An 8,859-nucleotide genomic window follows, 5' to 3' on the forward strand; every position below is an offset into this window, starting at 1 on the left:
ACACAGAGAGAGAAAGAGAGAAAAGAGAAAAGGAGAGAGAGCGAGAGAGCGAGAAAGAGTGACAGAGTGATAGAGAGACGAGGAGAGAGTAGAGACATGAGAGGAAACCAGTCATTTTATAGACCGGTCTGTCTGGAACAGTTTGATGATGGAATGGATTCACTCTTATATTTCCTCAGGACCTGTCTCATGATGATGAGGTCATCTGGTCACAGGACCTGTCTCATGATGATGAGGTCATCTGGTCACAGGACCTGTCTCATGATGATCACCTGGTCAGAGGACCTGTCTCATGATGATGAGGTCATCTGGTCGCAGGACCTGTCTCATGATGATGAGGTCATCTGGTCACAGGACCTGTCTCATGATGATGAGGTCATCTGGTCACAGGACCTGTCTCATGATGATGAGGTCATCTGGTCACAGGACCTGTCTCATGATGATGAGGTCATCTGGTCACAGGACCTGTCTCATGATGATGAGGTCATCTGGTCACAGGACCTGTCTCATGATGATGAGGTCATCTGGTCACAGGACCTGTCTCATGATGATGAGGTCATCTGGTCTCAGGACCTGTCTCATGATGATGAGGTCATCTGGTCACAGGACCTGTCTCATGATGATGAGGTCATCTGGTCACAGGACCTGTCTCATGATGATGAGGTCATCTGGTCACAGGACCTGTCTCATGATGATGAGGTCATCTGGTCACAGGACCTGTCTCATGATGATGAGGTCATCTGGTCACAGGACCTGTCTCATGATGATGAGGTCATCTGGTCAGAGGACCTGTCTCATGATGATGAGGTCATCTGGTCTCAGGACCTGTCTCATGATGATCACCTGGTCTCAGGACCTGTCTCATGAGGTCATGTGGTCTCAGGACCTGTCTCATGATGATCACCTGGTCACAGGACCTGTCTCATGATTATCACCTGGTCACAGGACCTGTCTCATGATGATGAGGTCATCTGGTCACAGGACCTGTCTCATGATGATGATCACCTGGTCACAGGACCTGTCTCATGATGATCACCTGGTCACAGGACCTGTCTCATGATGATGAGGTCATCTGGTCACAGGACCTGTCTCATGATGATGAGGTCATCTGGTCACAGGACCTGTCTCATGATGACGTTGTCATCTGGTCACAGGACCTTTCTCATGATGATGAGGTCATCTGGTCTCAGGACCTGTCTCATGATGATCACCTGGTCACAGGACCTGTCTCATGATGATGAGGTCATCTGGTCACAGGACCTGTCTCATGATGATGAGGTCATCTGGTCACAGGACCTGTCTCTCAATGATGAGGTCATCTGGTCACAGGACCTGTCTCATGATGATGAGGTCTTCTGATCACATGACCTGTCTCATGATGATGAGGTCCACTGGTCACAGGACCTGTCTCAGGATGATCACCTGGTCTCAGGACCTGTCTCATGATGATCACCTGGTCACAGGACCTGTCTCATGATGATGAGGTCATCTGGTCACAGGACCTGTCTTATGATGATGAGGTCATCTGGTCACAGGACCTGTCTCATGATGATCACCTGGTCACATGACCTGTCTCATGATGATGAGGTCATCTGGTCACAGAACCTGTCTCATGATGATCACCTGGTCTCAGGACCTGTCTCATGATGATCACCTGGTCACAGGACCTGTCTCATGATGATGTTGTCATCTGGTCACAGGACCTTTCTCATGATGATGAGGTCATCTGGTCTCAGGACCTGTCTCATGATGATCACCTGGTCACAGGACCTGTCTCATGATGATGAGGTCATCTGGTCACAGGACCTGTCTCTTGATGATGAGGTCATCTGGTCACAGGGCCTGTCTCATGATGATAAGGTCATCTGGTCACAGGACCTGTCTCATGATGATGAGGTCATCTGGTCACAGGACCTGTCTCATGATGATGAGGTCATCTGGTCACAGGACCTGTCTCATGATGATGAGGTCATCTGGTCTCAGGACCTGTCGATCACCTGGTCTCAGGACCTGTCTCATGAGGTAATGTGGTCTCAGGACCTGTCTCATGATGATCACCTGGTCACAGGACCTGTCTCATGATGATGAGGTCATCTGGTCACAGGACCTGTCTCATGATGATGAGGTCATCTGGTCACAGGACCTGTCTCATGATGTTCACCTGGTCACAGGACCTGTCTCATGATGATGATCACCTGGTTATTTCCTCAGGGCCTGTCTCATGATGATGAGGTCATCTGGTCTCAGGACCTGTCGATCACCTGGTCTCAGGACCTGTCTCATGAGGTAATGTGGTCTCAGGACCTGTCTCATGATGATCACCTGGTCTCAGGACCTGTCTCATGATGATCACCTGGTCACAGGACCTGTCTCATGATGATGAGGTCATCTGGTCACAGGACCTGTCTCATGATGATGAGGTCATCTGGTCACAGGACCTGTCTCATGATGTTCACCTGGTCTCAGGACCTGTCTCATGATGATGAGGTCATCTGGTCACAGGACCTGTCTCATGTTGATCACCTGGTCACAGGACCTGTCTCATGATGATGAGGTCATCTGGTCACAGGACCTGTCTCATGATGTTCACCTGGTCACAGGACCTGTCTCATGATGATGATCACCTGGTTATTTCCTCAGGGCCTGTCTCATGATGATGAGGTCATCTGGTCTCAGGACCTGTCGATCACCTGGTCTCAGGACCTGTCTCATGAGGTAATGTGGTCTCAGGACCTGTCTCATGATGATCACCTGGTCTCAGGACCTGTCTCATGATGATCACCTGGTCACAGGACCTGTCTCATGATGATGAGGTCATCTGGTCACAGGACCTGTCTCATGATGATGAGGTCATCTGGTCACAGAACCTGTCTCATGATGATCACCTGGTCTCAGGACCTGTCTCATGATGATCACCTGGTCACAGGACCTGTCTCATGATGATGTTGTCATCTGGTCACAGGACCTTTCTCATGATGATGAGGTAATCTGGTCTCAGGACCTGTCTCATGATGATCACCTGGTCACAGGACCTGTCTCATGATGATGAGGTCACCTGGTCACAGGACCTGTCTCTTGATGATGAGGTCATCTGGTCACAGGACCTGTCTCATGATGATGAGGTCATCTGGTCACAGGGCCTGTCTCATGATGATAAGGTCATCTGGTCACAGGACCTGTCTCATGATGATGAGGTCATCTGGTCACAGGACCTGTCTCATGATGATGAGGTCATCTGGTCACAGGACCTGTCTCATGATGATGAGGTCATCTGGTCTCAGGACCTGTCGATCACCTGGTCTCAGGACCTGTCTCATGAGGTAATGTGGTCTCAGGACCTGTCTCATGATGATCACCTGGTCTCAGGACCTGTCTCATGATGATCACCTGGTCACAGGACCTGTCTCATGATGATGAGGTCATCTGGTCACAGGACCTGTCTCATGATGATGAGGTCATCTGGTCACAGGACCTGTCTCATGATGTTCACCTGGTCACAGGACCTGTCTCATGATGATGATCACCTGGTTATTTCCTCAGGGCCTGTCTCATGATGATGAGGTCATCTGGTCTCAGGACCTGTCGATCACCTGGTCTCAGGACCTGTCTCATGAGGTAATGTGGTCTCAGGACCTGTCTCATGATGATCACCTGGTCTCAGGACCTGTCTCATGATGATCACCTGGTCACAGGACCTGTCTCATGATGATGAGGTCATCTGGTCACAGGACCTGTCTCATGATGATGAGGTCATCTGGTCACAGGACCTGTCTCATGATGTTCACCTGGTCTCAGGACCTGTCTCATGATGATGAGATCATCTGGTCACAGGACCTGTCTCATGATGATCACCTGGTCACAGGACCTGTCTCATGATGATGAGGTCATCTGGTCACAGGACCTGTCTCATGATGATGAGGTCATCTGGTCACAGGACCTGTCTCATGATGTTCACCTGGTCTCAGGACCTGTCTCATGATGATGAGATCATCTGGTCACAGGACCTGTCTCATGATGATCACCTGGTCACAGGACCTGTCTCATGATGATGAGGTCATCTGGTCTCAGGACCTGTCTCATGATGATGAGGTCATCTGGTCACAGGACCTGTCTCATGATGATGAGGTCATCTTGTCGCAGGACCTGTCTCATGATGATGAAGTAATTTGGTCTGATGATGCTGCCCCCCCCCCCCCCCCCCCCCCCACACACACAGCGTCATATAGATTGATTCTAAGATAATCCTTTTTACATATAATTTAGAGGTTGCATTGACACAAACCTGCAGAGTTAGTCACTGATGAGTACATCAAATATTGATCCAAACCAATGAATCTTATTACACTCACACAGAAACACACACTCTCTGGGCTTGGTGCAGGGGAAGTTATTTTACTGTTGTCGGAAGAACATTCCTGTAACATATCAGATTTGTCCATTAGAGAGAGATAGGGAGAGAAATAGAGAGATGGGGGTGTAGAGGAGAGTGAGAGCACTGAAACCAGAAACCCTGAGAGAGAGAGGGTTGAGGGAAAGTTTTGAGGGGCCAGGGAGGAACAGAAAGGAGGATGAGGTATTGCAGAACGAGAAGAAGATGACAGGATATAGTCAGGTCAAACTATGACAGGATATAGTCAGGTCAAACTAGACAGGATATAGCCAGGTCAAACTAGACAGGATATAGTCAGGTCAAACTAGACAGGAAATAGTCAGGTCAAACTAGACAGGATATAGTCAGGTCAAACTAGACAGGATATAGTCAGGTCAAACTAGACAGGATATAGTCAGGTCAAACTAGACAGGATATAGTCAGGTCAAACTAGACAGGACATAGTCAGGTCAAACTAGACAGGATATAGTCAGGTCAAACTAGACAGGATATAGTCAGGTCAAACTAGACAGGATATAGCCAGGTCAAACTAGACAGGATATAGCCAGGTCAAACTAGACAGGATATAGCCAGGTCAAACTAGACAGGATATAGTCAGGTCAAACTAGACAGGATATAGCCAGGTCAAACTAGACAGGATATAGCCAGGTCAAACTAGACAGGATATAGCCAGGTCAAACTAGACATGATATAGTCAGGTCAAACTAGACAGGATATAGCCAGGTCAAACTAGACAGTGGATAAGGGCGGCAGGTAGACTAGTGGTTAGAGCATTGGACTAATAACCGAAAGGTTGGAAGATCAAATCCTCGAGCTGACAAGGTAAACATTAAGTCGTGCTGCCCCTGAACAAGGCAGCTAACCCACTGTTCCTTAGACCGTCATTGAAAATTAGAATTTGTTCTTAACATGCCTAGTTAAATAAAGGTCAAGATGAAAAATAGATCCTTGCTAACATTGAGATAGTCTACATGTATTTAACCCATTTATAAATTCAACTTGGATGAACATGCATATTTTATTGTGTATGTAAAGTTGACCATTAAAATGCTTCTTTTCTTTTCTCTCTGTTTCTCTCCTCCAGTGAGGTCTGCTGAGACCATAAAGGGTTAACTCTCCTCCAGTGAGGTCTGCTGAGACCATAAAGGGTTAACTCTCCTCCAGTGAGGTCTGCTGAGACCATAAAGGGTTAACTCTCCTCCAGTGAGGTCTGCTGAGACCATAAAGGGTTAACTCCCCTCCAGTGAGGTCTGCTGAGACCATAAAGGGTTAACTCTCCACCAGTGAGGTCTGCTGAGACCATAAAGGGTTAACTCCCCTCCAGTGAGGTCTGCTGAGACCATAAAGGGTTTTAACTCCCCTCCAGTGAGGTCTGCTGAGACCATAAAGGGTTTTAACTCCCCTCCAGTGAGGTCTGCTGAGACCATAAAGGGCTCCTCCAGACTAACCAACGTGACCAGAGTGACGGGACCAGAGACTGACCACAACGTGACCAGAGTGACGGGACCAGAAACTGACCACAACGTGACCAGAGTGACGGGACCTGTAACTGACCACAACGTGACCAGATTGACGGGACCTGAAACTGACCACAACAGCACTTTCTCCAATCGTGTTCCCTGTTGTCATGTTCGATCTGACCAGGTCCATCTGTGTAGAGAACGGTCTAACCAGGTCTAGTGGTGTAGAGAAAGGTCTAACCAGGTCTAGTGGTGTAGAGAACGGTCTAACCAGGTCCATCTGTGTAGAGAACGGTCTAACCAGGTCCATCTGTGTAGAGAACGGTCTAACCAGGTCTAGTGGTGTAGAGAACGGTCTAACCAGGTCTAGTGGTATAGAGAACGGTCTAACCAGGTCTAGTGGTGTAGAGAACGGTCTAACCAGGTCCATCTGTGTAGAGAACGGTCTAACCAGGTCCATCTGTGTAGAGAACGGTCTAACCAGGTCTAGTGGTATAGAGAACGGTCTAACCAGGTCTAGTGGTGTAGAGAACGGTCTAACCAGGTCCATCTGTGTAGAGAACGGTCTAACCAGGTCCATCTGTGTAGAGAACGGTCTAACCAGGTCTAGTGGTGTAGAGAATGGTCTAACTAGGTCCATCTGTGTAGAGAACGGTCTAACCAGGTCTAGTGGTGTAGAGAACGGTCTAACTAGGTCGATCTGTGTAGAGAACGGTCTAACCAGGTCTAGTGGTATAGAGAACGGTCTAACCAGGTCCATCTGTGTAGAGAACGGTCTAACCAGGTCTAGTGGTGTAGAGAACAGTCTAACCAGGTCCATCTGTGTAGAGAACGGTCTAACCAGGTCTAGTGGTGTAGAGAACGGTCTAACTAGGTCCATCTGTGTAGAGAACGGTCTAACCAGGTCTAGTGGTGTAGAGAACGGTCTAACTAGGTCGATCTGTGTAGAGAACGGTCTAACCAGGTCTAGTGGTATAGAGAACGGTCTAACCAGGTCCATCTGTGTAGAGAACGGTCTAACCAGGTCCATCTGTGTAGAGAACGGTCTAACCAGGTCCATCAGTGTAGAGAACGGTCTAACCAGGTCTAGTGGTGTAGAGAACGGTCTAACCAGGTCTAGGGTTGTAGAGAACGGTCTAACCAGGTCCATCTGTGTAGAGAACGGTCTAACCAGGTCTAGTGGTGTAGAGAACAGTCTAACCAGGTCCATCTGTGTAGAGAACGGTCTAACCAGGTCTAGTGGTGTAGAGAACAGTCTAACCAGGTCTAGTGGTGTAGAGAACGGTCTAACCAGGTCCATCTGTGTAGAGAACGGTCTAACCAGGTCCATCTGTGTAGAGAACGGTCTAACCAGGTCTAGTGGTGTAGAGAACGGTCTAACCAGGTCCATCTGTGTAGAGAACGGTCTAACTAGGTCTAGTGGTGTAGAGAACGGTCTAACCAGGTCTAGTGGTGTAGAGAACGGTCTAACCAGGTCCATCTGTGTAGAGAACGGTCTAACCAGGTCCATCTGTGTAGAGAACGGTCTAACTAGGTCTAGTGGTGTAGAGAACGGTCTAACCAGGTCTAGTGGTGTAGAGAACGGTCTAACCAGGTCCATCTGTGTAGAGAACGGTCTAACCAGGTCTAGTGGTGTAGAGAACGGTCTAACCAGGTCCATCTGTGTAGAGAACGGTCTAACCAGGTCTAGTGGTGTAGAGAACGGTCTAACTAGGTCCATCTGTGTAGACAACGGTCTAACCTGGTCTAGTGGTGTAGAGAACGGTCTAACTAGGTCCATCTGTGTAGAGAACGGTCTAACCAGGTCTAGTGGTATAGAGAACGGTCTAACCAGGTCTAGTGGTGTAGAGAACGGTCTAACCAAGTCCATCTGTGTAGAGAACGGTCTAACCAGGTCTAGTGGTATAGAGAACGGTCTAACCAGGTCCATCTGTGTAGAGAACGGTCTAACCAGGTCCATCTGTGTAGAGAACGGTCTAACCAGGTCTAGTGGTATAGAGAAAGGTCTAACCAGGTCTAGTGGTGTAGAGAACGGTCTAACCAGGTCCATCTGTGTAGAGAACGGTCTAACCAGGTCCATCTGTGTAGAGAACGGTCTAACCAGGTCTAGTGGTGTAGAGAATGGTCTAACTAGGTCCATCTGTGTAGAGAACGGTCTAACCAGGTCTAGTGGTGTAGAGAACGGTCTAACTAGGTCGATCTGTGTAGAGAACGGTCTAACCAGGTCTAGTGGTATAGAGAACGGTCTAACCAGGTCCATCTGTGTAGAGAACGGTCTAACCAGGTCTAGTGGTGTAGAGAACAGTCTAACCAGGTCCATCTGTGTAGAGAACGGTCTAACCAGGTCTAGTGGTGTAGAGAACGGTCTAACTAGGTCCATCTGTGTAGAGAACGGTCTAACCAGGTCTAGTGGTGTAGAGAACGGTCTAACTAGGTCGATCTGTGTAGAGAACGGTCTAACCAGGTCTAGTGGTATAGAGAACGGTCTAACCAGGTCCATCTGTGTAGAGAACGGTCTAACCAGGTCCATCTGTGTAGAGAACGGTCTAACCAGGTCCATCAGTGTAGAGAACGGTCTAACCAGGTCTAGTGGTGTAGAGAACGGTCTAACCAGGTCTAGGGTTGTAGAGAACGGTCTAACCAGGTCCATCTGTGTAGAGAACGGTCTAACCAGGTCTAGTGGTGTAGAGAACAGTCTAACCAGGTCCATCTGTGTAGAGAACGGTCTAACCAGGTCTAGTGGTGTAGAGAACAGTCTAACCAGGTCTAGTGGTGTAGAGAACGGTCTAACCAGGTCCATCTGTGTAGAGAACGGTCTAACCAGGTCCATCTGTGTAGAGAACGGTCTAACCAGGTCTAGTGGTGTAGAGAACGGTCTAACCAGGTCCATCTGTGTAGAGAACGGTCTAACTAGGTCTAGTGGTGTAGAGAACGGTCTAACCAGGTCTAGTGGTGTAGAGAACGGTCTAACCAGGTCCATCTGTGTAGAGAACGGTCTAACCAGGTCCA

The sequence above is a fragment of the Oncorhynchus mykiss genome, unplaced genomic scaffold (genome assembly GCF_013265735.2).
Source record: "Oncorhynchus mykiss isolate Arlee unplaced genomic scaffold, USDA_OmykA_1.1 un_scaffold_248, whole genome shotgun sequence".
In the NCBI taxonomy this organism is placed as follows: domain Eukaryota; kingdom Metazoa; phylum Chordata; class Actinopteri; order Salmoniformes; family Salmonidae; genus Oncorhynchus; species Oncorhynchus mykiss.